Source organism: Gobio gobio (assembly GCF_949357685.1).
Source record: "Gobio gobio genome assembly, chromosome: 9".
NCBI classification, from domain to species: domain Eukaryota; kingdom Metazoa; phylum Chordata; class Actinopteri; order Cypriniformes; family Gobionidae; genus Gobio; species Gobio gobio.
In genome coordinates this window covers 7,051,002-7,065,939 of record NC_137115.1, presented here as the reverse complement: position 1 = coordinate 7,065,939, position 14,938 = coordinate 7,051,002, and the positions used below count along the sequence as shown (strand labels likewise).

Genomic DNA, 14,938 nt, shown 5'->3' with positions numbered 1-14,938 from the left:
TGGGGAAACTTATCAACATGAAAAACTACAAAGAACTACAAAACATTACACAAGACAGGAAATAACAAAAGTCCTCACAAGACAGTGAAACACAGGCTGGGATCGTGACAGACATGGTTTAAAAATATGATTTTTTTTCCAGTGGATCACAATTTGGATTCAAGGTATTATAAATTATTAAAAATTAAAATTTTAAAAAGTATTACAAATTATTAAAAATAGTTGAGGAATTTTCCATTCAGTCATGGAAAATAATATTTAATCATAATTATTATTTATATGAGTAAATACATGTATGCAATAATTACAAATTAAAATGACAATTAAAATGTAATATATATATAATTTCTTCCAGGAACAAACAAGTCACAGTATTCATCATTTAAATGATTCATGCGCTAAATACAGGGGCAGGGCTGTTTATTAAAAAATATCAAAAACAGTTTATAATATTGAAACTTGTGGTTACGGTAAGAGATGGGACATTTCCCAAAAACACTCAAAGTGCTTGACCAATCACAACACACTCATCAGAGCACATTGTGCTTTTCAGAAGAAAGGGCTTCATTGAGACAGGAACTAAACAGAGCATTACTGACAGACTGGGAGAAGAGGAGCTGCAACAATGGAGAATATGAGGAAATAATCAACATTCAAGCATGAAAACCTATTCTAGTAGACCCCAAAAATAAATCAAGACATTGAGTTATTAAGGACATGCAAGTTTAAAAAGTTAATTTAAGACATTCGAGTACTTTTGAGTACATAACCTATTTTTATTTAAGCTTCCGACATCTTTTATCACCACATCGATATGAGTCCATGAGCCACGACTGTCTCTCAACATAATGCTCAATATGAGGCAGCTCTTTTTTAATGAGAAAATAAAGCATCATTAAAAAGCAACACAGGTTTGATTTTGCTGCTAATGAGAGTGAGAACGACTGCTAATTTCTGCACGAGGCTTTTCTACACATGATGAAGATGGTGTCAGGGGAGTTTGATTTTTTTATACCCAGAAAAAAAAAAACAGTCTCTCACACACATAAACAAAAGGGACTGACATCTACAGCACAAAATGACAACTGATGTTTACTGAGCCGAGATGTTTACAATAGCTGAGGTAAAAGCTGGAGAATACAAACAGGAAGACTCAAATGCCATGGCAATAAAATAGCTTTTTAGATGCTGAGAAACATTTAGCAACAGTAACTTAAATAGCTTTAAATGTCGCCCGAATGAGGCAGGAAGTTGAAGGACCTGAAACAGCAGGAGGCAGAAAAATAAAAACACTGCAGAAGATGGGTGGAAGATGACACATTTTTAACAGCTCTTTGGCAAGCAGGACGGGGCCGAGAGCCGTGGGTATGGAGCGATGCCGGTGACACGATTGCTAATGAGCGTCACCTGCGCACCACATCGGCCTTGAGTGTCATGGAGGAGCTCCAGAAGGAAGAGTGACGACAATGAAGGACGAGAGAGGTTCAGGCCTGGACTTTATGTTGTGTACACTTTCTTTTGGGATGTAGCCTACTGCCAAATTCTCTGAAACGGCTTTGCAGAAGGTTTATGGTAGAGAAATGAACATTCAGTTCAAGGGCAACGGATCTGGTGGACATTCCTGCAGTCAGCATGCCAATTGACCTATCGGTAAGCCCCGCCCCCCTTAGTTACTGTTGCTAACTCGGACAAACAAACTGAGTTGCTATATCTTACAATGTACAGCTGTCAGTGTGAAAACCTTATCCCAAGATGTTTTTGGACACAGATTGTAGCGTATATCCCGTCCGAATGATGGCCAAACTTAACTGATGGTTTATCAAGTTTATTGCATCGTTATTCACTCCAAAAAATCATCGTAAGAGCTGAACAAACAAAGCATAAGAAGTGCGCATTAACGTCTCATTCACAAACTATCTCTCTCCGTTGCATTACCATTAACATACACAGCAAATTACACAAAAACACTCATACAACTAACAGTAAACAAACATATACACAGACCGTATGCCTTTTCGAGGGTGCAGTTAATAACTGGTAAACTTTGTATCTGCAAAACAACTCCGATAAACTGCGTGCGAGCTCTTCCTTCCGTTACCTGGAGACTATAGTACCCATCAAAATAGGAGTCCTCCTTAGTAGGACAGTAATCTCCATAATGTAGACCTTAAACATATCTAAAATGAAATTAATTTACATATAACCAGTTTAATATGGAGAGGCACTGAAATGTAGACCTTCATGTTTTTCACCTACAGTGTTACATGACGTGAGAACAGTTAGTTAGTAGGTTTGTATGTTAGCAGGAACTTTAATTGTAACTTAATGAGAGTTTGACAAACACAAAATCCTCTCAGGATACCTGGAATCAGTGTTACAGTACCTCCGGCACAACGTTTTTGTCACATCTGTTCTGTGTTTTGCACGTTTGGGACTTTTATGTTGAAGTTATTTGTGACTAGGTTCTGTGTTCTTTTCTGTGTCCTGTTCCTGTGGAGTTTTGTAGTTCTTTGTAGTTTTTCCATGTCGATTAGTTTTCCCAGGTGTTCCCATTCACCACACCCCTTGTTATCTCATTTAGCTAATCTCCCCTGTGTGTGTATATAAAGCCCATGTTTTCTCTGGTTCTCTGTCGGTCGTTGTTCAACTGTTTAATGTTGCTGTTATGCAGGTATTCGCTGTTCTCGTGTTTTCTTTGTGTTTGTTCAGTGTTATTTTGTTCCTGTTTTTTGATTGTTTATTTAATTAAATTCTCCCCTGCAATTTGGATCCTGTCTCTCTCTACCTGCCGTCTGTTTATTCCCCGTTCCGTGACAGAACGACCGACCCAAGTATGGATCCAGCGGGGAGAATAACGCATCTCTGTCAAGGAGAGCAAAGCACTGAGGACTATGTGCTGGAATTTATCAGGCTGGCACGCCTGACTAAAATGAGTGAAGCATGCCTGATGATCTTCTTTCGTGGGGGACTGTCAGAGCCACTCCGTTCACGCATGCCACTATGGGATCCTGACTGGACACTGGAGTGCTACGCGGCCTGTGCACTTCAGCTGAGCGGCTCAGCATTGGTGGCGGGGGTCACCAGGTCGGAGATACCGGTGGCCATGATCTCAGTGGAGGAGGACTTTAGGGCAACCCAGAGATACGGGAGACTGGCTTCGAGGCTGGAAGACACGGCACTTTGCTCTGTGCGAGCTGCTAACATCCTTGCGGTGAGGATTTCAGCCGGGATGGCCATCACACCTGGGCCATCTACCCGTACCCAGAGCCCAGAGAGGGCCCCGCCGCCTGCACCGAGCCCAGAGAGGGCCCCGCCGCCTGCACCGAGCCCAGAGAGCTCTCCGCCGCCTGCACCGAGTCCAGAGAGGGCTCCGGCCCGTGCTGAGAGTCCAGAGAGGTCTCCGCCGCCTGCACCGAGCCCAGAGAGCCCAGAGAGGTCTCCGGCCCGTGCAGAGAGTCCAGAGAGCTCTCCGCCGCCTGCACCAAGCCCAGAGAGTCCAGAGAGGGCTCCGGCCCGTGCTGAGAGTCCAGAGAGGTCTCCGCCGCCTGCACCGAGCCCAGAGAGGTCTCCGCTGCCTGCACCGAGCCCAGAGAGTCCAGAGAGGGCTCCGGCCCGTGCAGAGAGTCCAGAGAGGTCTCCGCCACCTGCACCGAGCCCAGAGAGCTCTCCGCCGCCTGCACCAAGCCCAGAGAGTCCAGGGAGGGCTCCGGCCCGTGCTGAGAGTCCAGAGAGGTCTCCGCCGCCTGCACCGAGCCCAGAGAGGTCTCCGCCGCCTGCACCGAGCCCAGAGAGGTCTCCGCCGCCTGCACCGAGCCCAGAGAGGTCTCCGGCCCGTGCAGAGAGTCCAGAGAGGTCTCCGGCCCGTGCAGAGAGTCCAGAGAGGTCTCCGGCCCGTGCAGAGAGTCCAGAGAGGGCTCCGGCCCGTGCAGAGAGTCCAGAGAGGGCTCCGGCCCGTGCAGAGAGTCCAGAGAGGGCTCCGGCCCGTGCAGAGAGTCCAGAGAGGGCTCCGGCCCGTGCAGAGAGTCCAGAGAGGGCTCCGGCCCGTGCAGAGAGTCCAGAGAGGGCTCCGGCCCGTGCAGAGAGTCCAGAGAGGGCTCCGGCCCGTGCAGAGAGTCCAGAGAGGGCTCCGGCCCGTGCAGAGAGTCCAGAGAGGGCTCCGGCCCGTGCAGAGAGTCCAGAGAGGGCTCCGGCCCGTGCAGAGAGTCCAGAGAGGGCTCCGGCCCGTGCAGAGAGTCCAGAGAGGGCTCCGGCCCGTGCAGAGAGTCCAGAGAGGGCTCCGCCGCCTGCACAGAGCCCAGAGAGGGCTCCGTACCAGTTTTTGTCCCAGCCCAGTAATCTGCAGTCAGCCCAAGTTCGCTACCAGTCTGTGTTCAAGCCCAGTTGCCTGTTGTCTGCACAGCTCCGTGACCAACCTGTGTCAGTCAAACCACATGACCAGTCTGTTCCTCCCAGGCCACCTGACCCATCTGTGGTATACTGGCCACCTGACCAGCCTATGCCCCCTAAGCCACCTGACCAGCCTGTGTCACCCAAACCTCCTGACCAGCCTTTTCCACCCAGGCCACCCGATCTGCCCCAGGTCCCACCCAGCTTCCAGTGCCCACTCCTGACCCTCCATCCCTCCCCCTGTTCCGCCACCACTTCACCTCCCTCCGTGACTGGTTCTGGAGCGTCTGGAAGCCGCTCCTTTGAGGGGGGGTAATGTCACATCTGTTCTGTGTTTTGCACGTTTGGGACTTTTATGTTGAAGTTATTTGTGACTAGGTTCTGTGTTCTTTTCTGTGTCCTGTTCCTGTGGAGTTTTGTAGTTCTTTGTAGTTTTTCCATGTCGATTAGTTTTCCCAGGTGTTCCCATTCACCACACCCCTTGTTATCTCATTTAGCTAATCTCCCCTGTGTGTGTATATAAAGCCCATGTTTTCTCTGGTTCTCTGTCGGTCGTTGTTCAACTGTTTAATGTTGCTGTTATGCAGGTATTCGCTGTTCTCGTGTTTTCTTTGTGTTTGTTCAGTGTTATTTTGTTCCTGTTTTTTGATTGTTTATTTAATTAAATTCTCCCCTGCAATTTGGATCCTGTCTCTCTCTACCTGCCGTCTGTTTATTCCCCGTTCCGTGACAGATTTAGCATTTTTATAGCATTAACACCATCAAACCGATGAGAGCTTCGGATTTTCCAATGTTTCTCTATGGCGCTGAAGCCTAAAGATGTCCGAGTTCCGGTCCCAGCGCAACTGATACTCAACTGCTATTGGCTCATCTGCATATGAGGGGAGGGGCTTACCGATAGGTCAATTGCACGCTCCCTCAAAACTTGCGACATCTGTGGCATTGTGCTGTGTGATAAAACTGCACATTTTAGAGTGGCCTTTTATTGTGGCCAGCCTAAGGCACACCTGTGCAATAATCATGCTGACTAATCAGCATCTTGATATGCCACACCTGTGAGGTGGATGGATTATCTCGGCAAAAGAGAAGTGCTCACTAACACAGATTTAGACAGATTTGTGAACAATATTTGAGAGAAATAGGCCTTTTGTGTACATAGAAAAAGTCTTTCGATCTTTGAGTTCAGCTCATGAAAAATGGGGGCAAAAACAAAAGTGTTGTGTTTATAATTTTGTTCAGTGTGTATATATATAGAAACATTTTCATTGGCTATAAACAAACTGGGTAACACTTTATTTTACAGTGTCCTTGTTTCACATGTCACATATACTTATTATTAGCCTGGATTCCAACCGAACTTAGCCCTGCCCACAACATTTTATAGTTATTATATTGATTAATAATAGATTGTTAACTAATGTGCTTTGTATATGTGCATTTCTGAAATGCATAACATGTACAAATCAATATAAATTGTAATGTAGATGCATGCATTTTCTGTGAAGCTGCTTTGAAACGATATGTATTGTGAAAAGCGCTATACAAATACATTTGAATTGAATTGAATTGAACATTTGAGGTTGGGAAGTTCGGTCTGGACTTGATCTGTTTTGGAGCAACTATGCTCGAACCAGAGTTGTTTGGACCAATTAAATTGTCAGGGCGGGATTTATACGATGACAGTAACGTAATCATCCACGTCACCAAAGAGCGCTTGGGTTGAATTCGTTCTAATCCTAAACGGAGAACTTGTTCTTATATACATTTACCTTTACTATTTCACTCAAAAATTATGATCGTGTTGGTAAGTACTAAACCTTAAATTCTTTTTTACAACACCGGCAAACATCGTTTACACTCATCTTCTTCTTCTACTTCTTCCAGTGTGCGAGCAGTTGAGTTCTGTTGGTAACTATGCATTTCTCGGTTGCTCTGATTGGTTGTAGGTCTATCCAATTGAGTGCAGAGGCATTTTCTTTCCTGGTTCGGTTGAAACACGCCTCATAATCACAGCCCAATGGAGCAGCATCAGACTCATATTCTGAGTATTATGATGTCAGGCTAACATATTATAGCAATAACAGTAAATTATGCATATTTACATGCAACTTACCCTAAACCAAACCCTATTACCTTTATTACTCAGTACTTATTTAAATGTATATTTACACTGTAAGGAAACCTTATAGTTAAAGTGTAATCCAAACTGTACAGAAATCCAGATCCAAACGAACACAGGACTTGATTTGTGTTATTTTTAAATCTAACACCATCTGTCACTTTTTAATTTAGTATACACTACTAAAAATTAAATGAGTTCATGCTTAAAACAAGAAAAAAAATCTGCCAATAGGGTAGAAAATTAGCTTGTTTTCCCCTGGAATTAAGTTCACTTTTCTTACCCCACTGGCAGATCACTTTTCTTATTTTAAGCATAAACTTCATTTTGATAACTTATGTCATATTGTTTCTCAAGCAGATATTTCTTGATTAACCTGTTAGCCTGCACCCCCGCTTTTGAAAAAATCCTAAGAAATGGCATAATCAGACTAAAACCGTTACAGTTAATGATGCCTTTGCACTAAAATCATAAGTATGGCGTCATTTGAAAGCAGACACTTGGCAGTTTACTGTAAATTCAAAATTATAATTATTTTCATAATCAAAAATAGCTATAATAAGCTTCAAAGTTTTGTAAAGTTATTAGAAATATATTTGTATGAAATATCTTTATGAAAATAAAATTGAAGTTTAGCAATCTAGAAGTGCACTACAGCTGAAGCCACATGTCTGACCATGTTATATTTCAAATCTGAAGATGATAACTCTAAAACTCTGAATTTTATTACATGTTTTCAAGATCATGTCATATGATTTTATTTTGAGATTTCTCTAAAATGTTAACTGATGTTTATTGCCATCTCTTCTGAGCTACCATTCAGTTTATTGTCTCTATTGTTTTGAGGTGCAAACTGCCCATTCAGTTTCAGTCTCCCCAGAACACTTTCACACCTCTCTGGCCAGGTTATGGCTCTAGTTATCTTATTCTTTTGTCTTCATTGTAATCACTGACGACTCTCTATTCAAACTATTCTATTCAAACCTCATTTATGATCAAACTTCTCACTTCACCTTCTAAAGTGCCTCAAATGCCGTTGTTGACAATAGAAACATTTCAGTTGGTTTTTCATTTCAGTCTATTCAAAATTATTAATAAAAATAACGTATTTGCCCAGGTGGCAGGTGCATTGGCTAGCTAGCATGTTAGCTTAGCACACAATCAAAATACAATAAAGATTAAAACCATGTTTTTTCTCCAAAATTACTTTATATCACAAGTGGGATGTTTTAAATAACCTTCTGTGGTCTCATTTGGCTTCGGATCAAAAAATCTGACAGAAAATATATAATTTTACAATATTCTGCATATTGATAAAAGCTATGTCGAATAGCATTGCATTATAAATATAATCTATTATGAATACACCCAACATGGTATAAAGAACACAGACAAACCATACATCGTCGCGATTGTGTGTTTATTATCTTCAAATGTCTCTATTTGCATCTTTAGCGATCTCAAGGAAGCTTTTATTATGGACTTCTATTATGGCACATGGTATCTTCTTCGTCTGTCTGTACCATATATGGACTACATGTGCACAGAGCGCCCTCCGGCTGCCAGTTTGAATTGAAAACAACACATAAGAGTCTCCATCGCTCATGAATAGGCTACATCTGCGCATTTTGAGGAAGTATTGAATAAAAAATACTCCTCTGTTTAGAAATTTGACACAGACATATGAGAATCTATCAATATTTCTCCTCATCTGCACACTTTTGAACTAAAAGCCCTGAGGGATGTTGATTTGTCTCGAGTCTTCGTGACTAGAATAGAGGAGTTTTTTTATGAATGAAAGCAGCTGAGGCTCATATTACAATCAAACGGTACAGACGCGGTTTTCATATTCATAACTCCTGACACATATTAACAAATTACGGTCACTATAAGACTTTGAGAATAAAACAGAGGTAAAAAAATGGAAGCTTGACTCTTAGATCTTTTTAATGATGTATAGTTTGTCAAGGTAATTACTTACATCTGACAGTCATTTGAGCTAATTTAAACAAATAAAGCTTAAGGACGAATGCGCCCTCAATCCGGTTAAGAATGTTTTCGATATTTGTACTGGAAAAGAAGACTTTTTTTTTTGCAGTGTGCATAATTAGGCAATTTTTTTTATTTTATTTATTAAAATAATTATTTTCAGTAATATATATATATATTTTTTTTTTACATTTATTAAATCAAATATGTTTATAAAATCACCATTTATCTTAACTTTCTCACCTTCTCTGTGAAGGACCCTTGTGATGCTCCCTTCGAATTTGGCTTAGAAGACTTTTGGAACGGAGCCAATGTGTCCACATTTCTATGAAGGAAAAAAAAAAGCCATCCGACCATATTTTCATGATCATATGCAGAGGAGACGCACGCATTTTCATCTTTCTTACACAGACAGAGCAGCTGACAGAAGGAATCCTGTTTTTACTTTCAGAAATCTGACTAATCACCATGCAAATGAAACCTCACAGTCTGTGAATTAGACACACTGTGCAATTACAGCCAATTATTACTGAAGCAGTCACAAGCGTTTGATTATCATCAAAACGGAGAGAGCGAGAGAGGACCAACTGATGCGGTGGACGCTGACATTTCAGTTTGAAGAAGAGGGAAAAACATCGTAGAGACAGAAATGGAAGGAGGGAGAGGAAGGGAATGAAAACAGGACAGTTCTCATTTGGCAGGGTGAGTGGCTTCACATCAGAAATACAGCAATCACTCATGAGGATGAGAAGAGTGAGAAAAGGAGACTATGAGACGAGGGACCGGAAGGGGGAAAGACATCTGCTCCCAAAGGGAGATTAGGAAAAATCAGGTAGTCTTCACTTCCCCCTGATGTTTTTCGGTCCTATGTCTTCTCTTTTTTATCCCTATCTCTCTCTCCTTCCGTCCTTCCTTCTTTCTTCTAACTCACAAATTACACATTAATCTTATTCTAGGCCTATTTAACCAGAGGCTAAATTGAAATTTTCAGAGGCCTGTCTGAGGTTTCCGTTTAATAACCGCAACCTAAAAAATAATGTAAATTGTATTAGACACATTAGTGAAATAAAATTGAGGTCAAACATGCTTTCTTAGGGGTTTGCAGAAAAAAAGTACATTATATAAATACATTCAATTTAACTTTATGAATGATAAAACGGGCTGTGTGAAATGAAATGTATTTATCATTCAAATTCTATTATAATAATATATATAATAATCACCTGGGTCAGTGCATCTCAAGTGGTCCAAAATTTGTAAGTTGTCTTCTTATATGGATGCATAGATGGATGTATGGATGGATGCATGAATGGATTCATGTATTGATCTATGGATGGATGCATGGATGGGTGGATGGATCTATGGATGCATGGATGGATGCATGAATGGATTCATGTATTGATCTATGGATGGATGCATGGATGGGTGGATGGATCTATGGATGCATGGATGGATGCATGAATGGATTCATGTATTGATCTATGGATGGATGCATGGATGGATGGATGGATGGATCTATGGATGCATGGATGGATGCATGGATGGATGGATGGATGGATCTATGGATGGATCTATGGATGCATGTATGGATGTATGGATGGAAGGATCTATGGATGGAGGGATCTATGGATGGAGGGATCTATGGATGCATGGATGGATGGATGGATCTATGGATGCATGGATGGATGCATGGATGGATGGATGGATCTATGGATGGATGGATCTATGGATGCATGGATGGATGGATGGATCTATGGATGGATGGATGGATCTATGGATGGATGGATCTTTGGATGCATGGATGGATGGATGGATCTATGGATGGATGGATCTTTGGATGCATGGATGGATGGATGGATCTATGGATGGATGGATCTATGGATGCATGGATAGATGGATGGATGGATGGATGGATCTATGGATCTATGGATGCATGCATGCATGAATGGTTGGTTGTATGGATGCAAAGATAGATGGATATTGTAAAATTATATATGGATGGATATTATAAGCTCATAAATGGATGGATGGATATTGTATAATCATAGAAGGATGAATGGATGGATATTCTAAGATCATAAATGGATGGATGGATGGATATTGGATGATCATAGATGGATGAATGGATGGATATTATAAGATCATAAATGGATGGATGGATGGATATTGTTTGATCATAGATGGATGGATATAAGATCATGGATGTGGATATGTTAAGATCAGAGATGGATGGATGGTCTTAAAATGATTTTAAATGTATATATTGACTATACTATATTTCCCAAGCTGAGGAAATGTGAAATAGCTAAATTAGTTTTTGGTAGTATAGAGGTTTTTTTGACTGTATTTTACAGTTAATAAAATGCCCAAATTAAAATCTGGGTCGAGAATCAAAACCAGTCGAGAGCCACTGATATGGAGGCCATATGCTAGAGTTAAAGCCCTGCTGAAAACAGGTTTTGTATTATTCACACACACACACACACACACACACACACACACACACACACACACGCACACACACGCACACACGCACACACGCACACACACACACACACACACACACACACACACACACACACACACACACACACACACACACACACACACACACACACACACACAGTTAAAGTGCCTCAGACAGCATGGCCAAAAATGCACCTGTGAAAAAAGCTACAGAAAAGCAAGGAAAGGTTATATATGAGGACTGGGAGACGGAGGAGAGTTTGTGAGTCGGTCATTTTGCCCTCATAAGCACTCTCGGGAGTACAGTGTGTGTGTGTGTGTGTGTGTGCGTGTGTGTGTGTGTGTGTGTGTGTGTGTGTGTGTGTGTGTGTGTGTGTGTGTGTGTGTGTGTGTGTGTGTGTGTGTGTGTGTGTGTGTGTGTGTGCGTGTGGGCATGTTTTTGTGAAATATCAGGACACAAATGTGTATAATGACATGGGTATGACATAGGTATTACAAAAAGAGGGTGAAATATGAGGACGTTCCCCATGTCCTCACTTTTCAAAATGCTTATAAATCACACAGAACAAGTTTTTTTTCACAGAAAGTGAACTGCACAGTCTCCTCTGAGGGCTAGGTTTAGGGGCAGGGGCAGTGTAAGGGGATAGAAAATACGGTTTGTACGGTATAAAAACCATTACGCCTATGGAATGTCCTCACATTTCACAAAAACAAACATGTGTGTGTGTGTGTGTGTGTGTGTGTGTGTGTGTGTGTGTGTGTGTGTGTGTGTGTGTGTGTGTGAATATGAGAGAGAGGAAATAATATTTGCTGCTGTTCTGAATCAGGAGATGGATGGCTGTAAGGGCTTGAAAACCTAAAGAGCAAAGGCATCCATCGCTGATGGCAAAGGCACAGACATTTCCAGAAACTTCATTCACTTCCAAGATGCTTAGCAGAGAAGGAAATATTGGCTGTTCATTGAACAGTCTGTGCCGAGAATGTTCTGCTGTGATCATCAATCTTGCCCTTCAAGAACAGGTGTGAGCTCTGCCCTTTTTTGTGTGTTTGCTCTAATAATGCCTGTGGTCAGGATTTGTGTTCAGACAGCTGGCCTTAGATGGGCTTAAACCCCCGTCTTGCTCTCGGCTCTGAAGCAACACACTCCAATACAATAATGCATTTCTATACCTGAGGTGCTTTTCCCCCCCTGAACACCTCATTTATCTCCTTAAAGGGATAGTTCACCTAAAAATAAAATGTCTGTCATCATTTAGGAAACTGTCATTCAGTTCCAGAACCTTCCTTCTTCTATGGAACATAAACGAATATTGGATATAAGTTGAGAAATGTGTTTGTTGGAGTTCAATGGTCACCAAAACTCTTTGAATTTTCTGTCTTCAAAATGTAATGGCTAAAACAACCTTAATCGCTTTTAAAAGAGATTCTGAGAATTATATCAGGAATAAAATTACAAATGGACACAGTACAGAAGGATAAGCCAATATTAACTAAATTAATATTAAAGGATTAGTTCACTTCAAAATTCAATGAAAATTAAGTCGAAAATGTCACACTAGACGTAGGCAGAAGTACCGCCCCGTGTTTACAAAGCGCACATGTGAAGACTAATACAAATGCCCTTTAGCAAAAAAAAAAAAAAAAGGTAAAACAACGATGTCGGACGATTTCGAAGTTGAAAATGGAGTGTTTTTGGTAAAGGCTGTTTGTATTAATCCTGTCTTGGGGGCGGTACTTCTGCCTACGTCCATATACATTTTTTTGTTTGTTTTTGAAAATGTCCGATCGTTTTGCTAGATCAGACACTATTTCTCGTCTGGATCGCGCAGAGCCACCCAAGCCCTTCCTTTGAAACTGCATTGATTTGGACCTTCAACATTTGCTTGGGGAGAAAAATCCTGGAATGTTTTCCTCAAAAACTGAATTTCTTTTCGACTGAAGAAAGAAAAACATGAACATCTTGGATGGGGGTGAGTCAAATTTTCATTTTTGAAGTGAACTAATCCTTTAACTACATATTTCTGGGGGTAAATGTACGATTTCTTAATGTTACATTTGAAACATTTTCAAATTTAGGAAACATTCCAAAAATCAGTTACTTGATCTGTTAGTTACAATTTCTTAAATGTTAAGGAAAGACACCCCAGGTGAATGTATCACCATACATCCCCAGTTGATTGATTACATTAAGAATTCCAAAAAAAAATTGTATTACAAGCTTTCTGAAATGTTGTGTTTAAATATACAAATGAGTTATCTAATTAAATATGCACTAATTTGTATATATTTTTGGAACAAAAATCGGAACATTGAATGAAGTCAGGTTCAAAATTCGTGTTCCTTTTTTTGACATATTAGAGTCAAATCAGAAAATACTGTCAACAGCCAGAAAAAGAGGTAATTTTCACCATTTTTTTTTAGGAATTACATTTATAAAATCAGGGAAATTATATATATATATATATATATATATATGAACAAACCCGTCTGTAAAATACCTTCAGAATATACACTGTTAGACATTTATAAGAGATTTTACAGTAACTTACTGGCAACACTGTTGCCAGTAAGTTACTGTATTTGAGATTTACAGTACAATAACCGCATTTCAGTTTACAGTAACTACATGTTACTGTAATTTTGTAATACAGTACTGTTACTGTAAACCTTGGTTAACAGTGCATTAATCCTAATCCTATTCAATAATTAATACTTACTGAATTACATTAATTCTTACATTAATCTATCCTACAGAAGTAATCCAAACAGGCAATTATTATGAAATATAAAATTCTTTATTTAAAACATTTTAAGTGCTTTAACTTAAACATTTAAATGTGTGGAAAAAGTTCACTTTAAAACATCCTCGAATCAAATCTTATTTTCAGAAAATCATGTATAAAAGTAATCAGAGTGCATTCAATATCACTTATTTTACATTTTATTTACATTTACATTTATGCATTTGGCAGACGACTTGCATTGCATTCAAGATACACATTTTACATTTTGTCAGGTCTTGCTTTCCCTGGGAATTGAACCCATGACCTTGCTAGCACCACACAATTGTTTGAGCTACAATTTTAAAAACTCTGCAGAAAATAGTTGGTAGAATACTGTAAATAGTTGGTTGAAGAATACTGTAACTTTGGTGCAAAATACACATATACATGAATAAAATATAAACAAAGAGAATAAAATATAAAAAAATTAATTCTGAAACAAGTTATCACAACACAACACAAGTTTCATGTCTGTACCGATCTGTGTCATCTTCCACATTGGATGATTTCAAACAGGAACCAGGATTCTGCTCCATTATGGCAAGAAGTCCCTCTAGATAAGAATGATATGAAGTTAGTCATACAATTTGAGTATACACAAACATTTTACACTGTTGGAATTTAATAAAAAATAATAATCCCATTACAATTCATCATAATGGTAAAATACTATTTTATAGACAGTTAACACTTTGAGGTACACCTAGCTCAACGTATGCTGTCTAGTCTAATCCAGTCCTACAATGCCTTCATGAAGATGTGAAATGAAATGTTCAGTTTTTGTTTTAGCTGGTGATTCAATGTTATGAATATTTTGAAGAATGTACTTTGTAGTGATGCTGAACCTGATTGCATATTAGAGAGGTGTCTCTGTTATTAGCTTAACAAAATTGATATTGAGTAAAAAACTAAAGAAAACTGTTAGTACATAATAGTAGCAGCAGCACAAACTACATGCTCCAAAAAAGTAATATTACTGAATCACCTCAACATGATTTCACAAACTATTTAATCAAAAACAACAATGTAACCTTTTATTGCAGGATGGATTACATGTATACTGCATTAGCTTTAGTAAGGTATCCTCAAACTTAATGCTGCATTCACACACGGGACGCTTCTCATTTACTTTGAATGGTTGACGTCATGCGTTGCTGAACTGAATTGTGGGTTCTGTCGCGTCGCTTCACTCACG

General features: G+C 40.1%; 1 protein-coding gene across 4 annotated transcripts in view; it reads right to left on the bottom strand.

Moving 5' to 3' along the window:
• Positions 1-14,938, bottom strand: part of sphkap (SPHK1 interactor, AKAP domain containing) — a 259,654-nt gene that overhangs the window by 203,887 nt on the left and 40,829 nt on the right. For 2 of the 4 annotated variants that reach the window (XM_079825692.1, XM_079825694.1), the window contains exon 2: positions 8,738-8,819. The exons of the other annotated variants lie outside the window; for them this stretch is intronic. The gene's annotated coding sequence lies outside the window, so the exon portion shown is untranslated. The remainder of the gene's footprint in view (positions 1-8,737; positions 8,820-14,938) is intronic. 4 annotated transcript variants of the gene reach the window in all.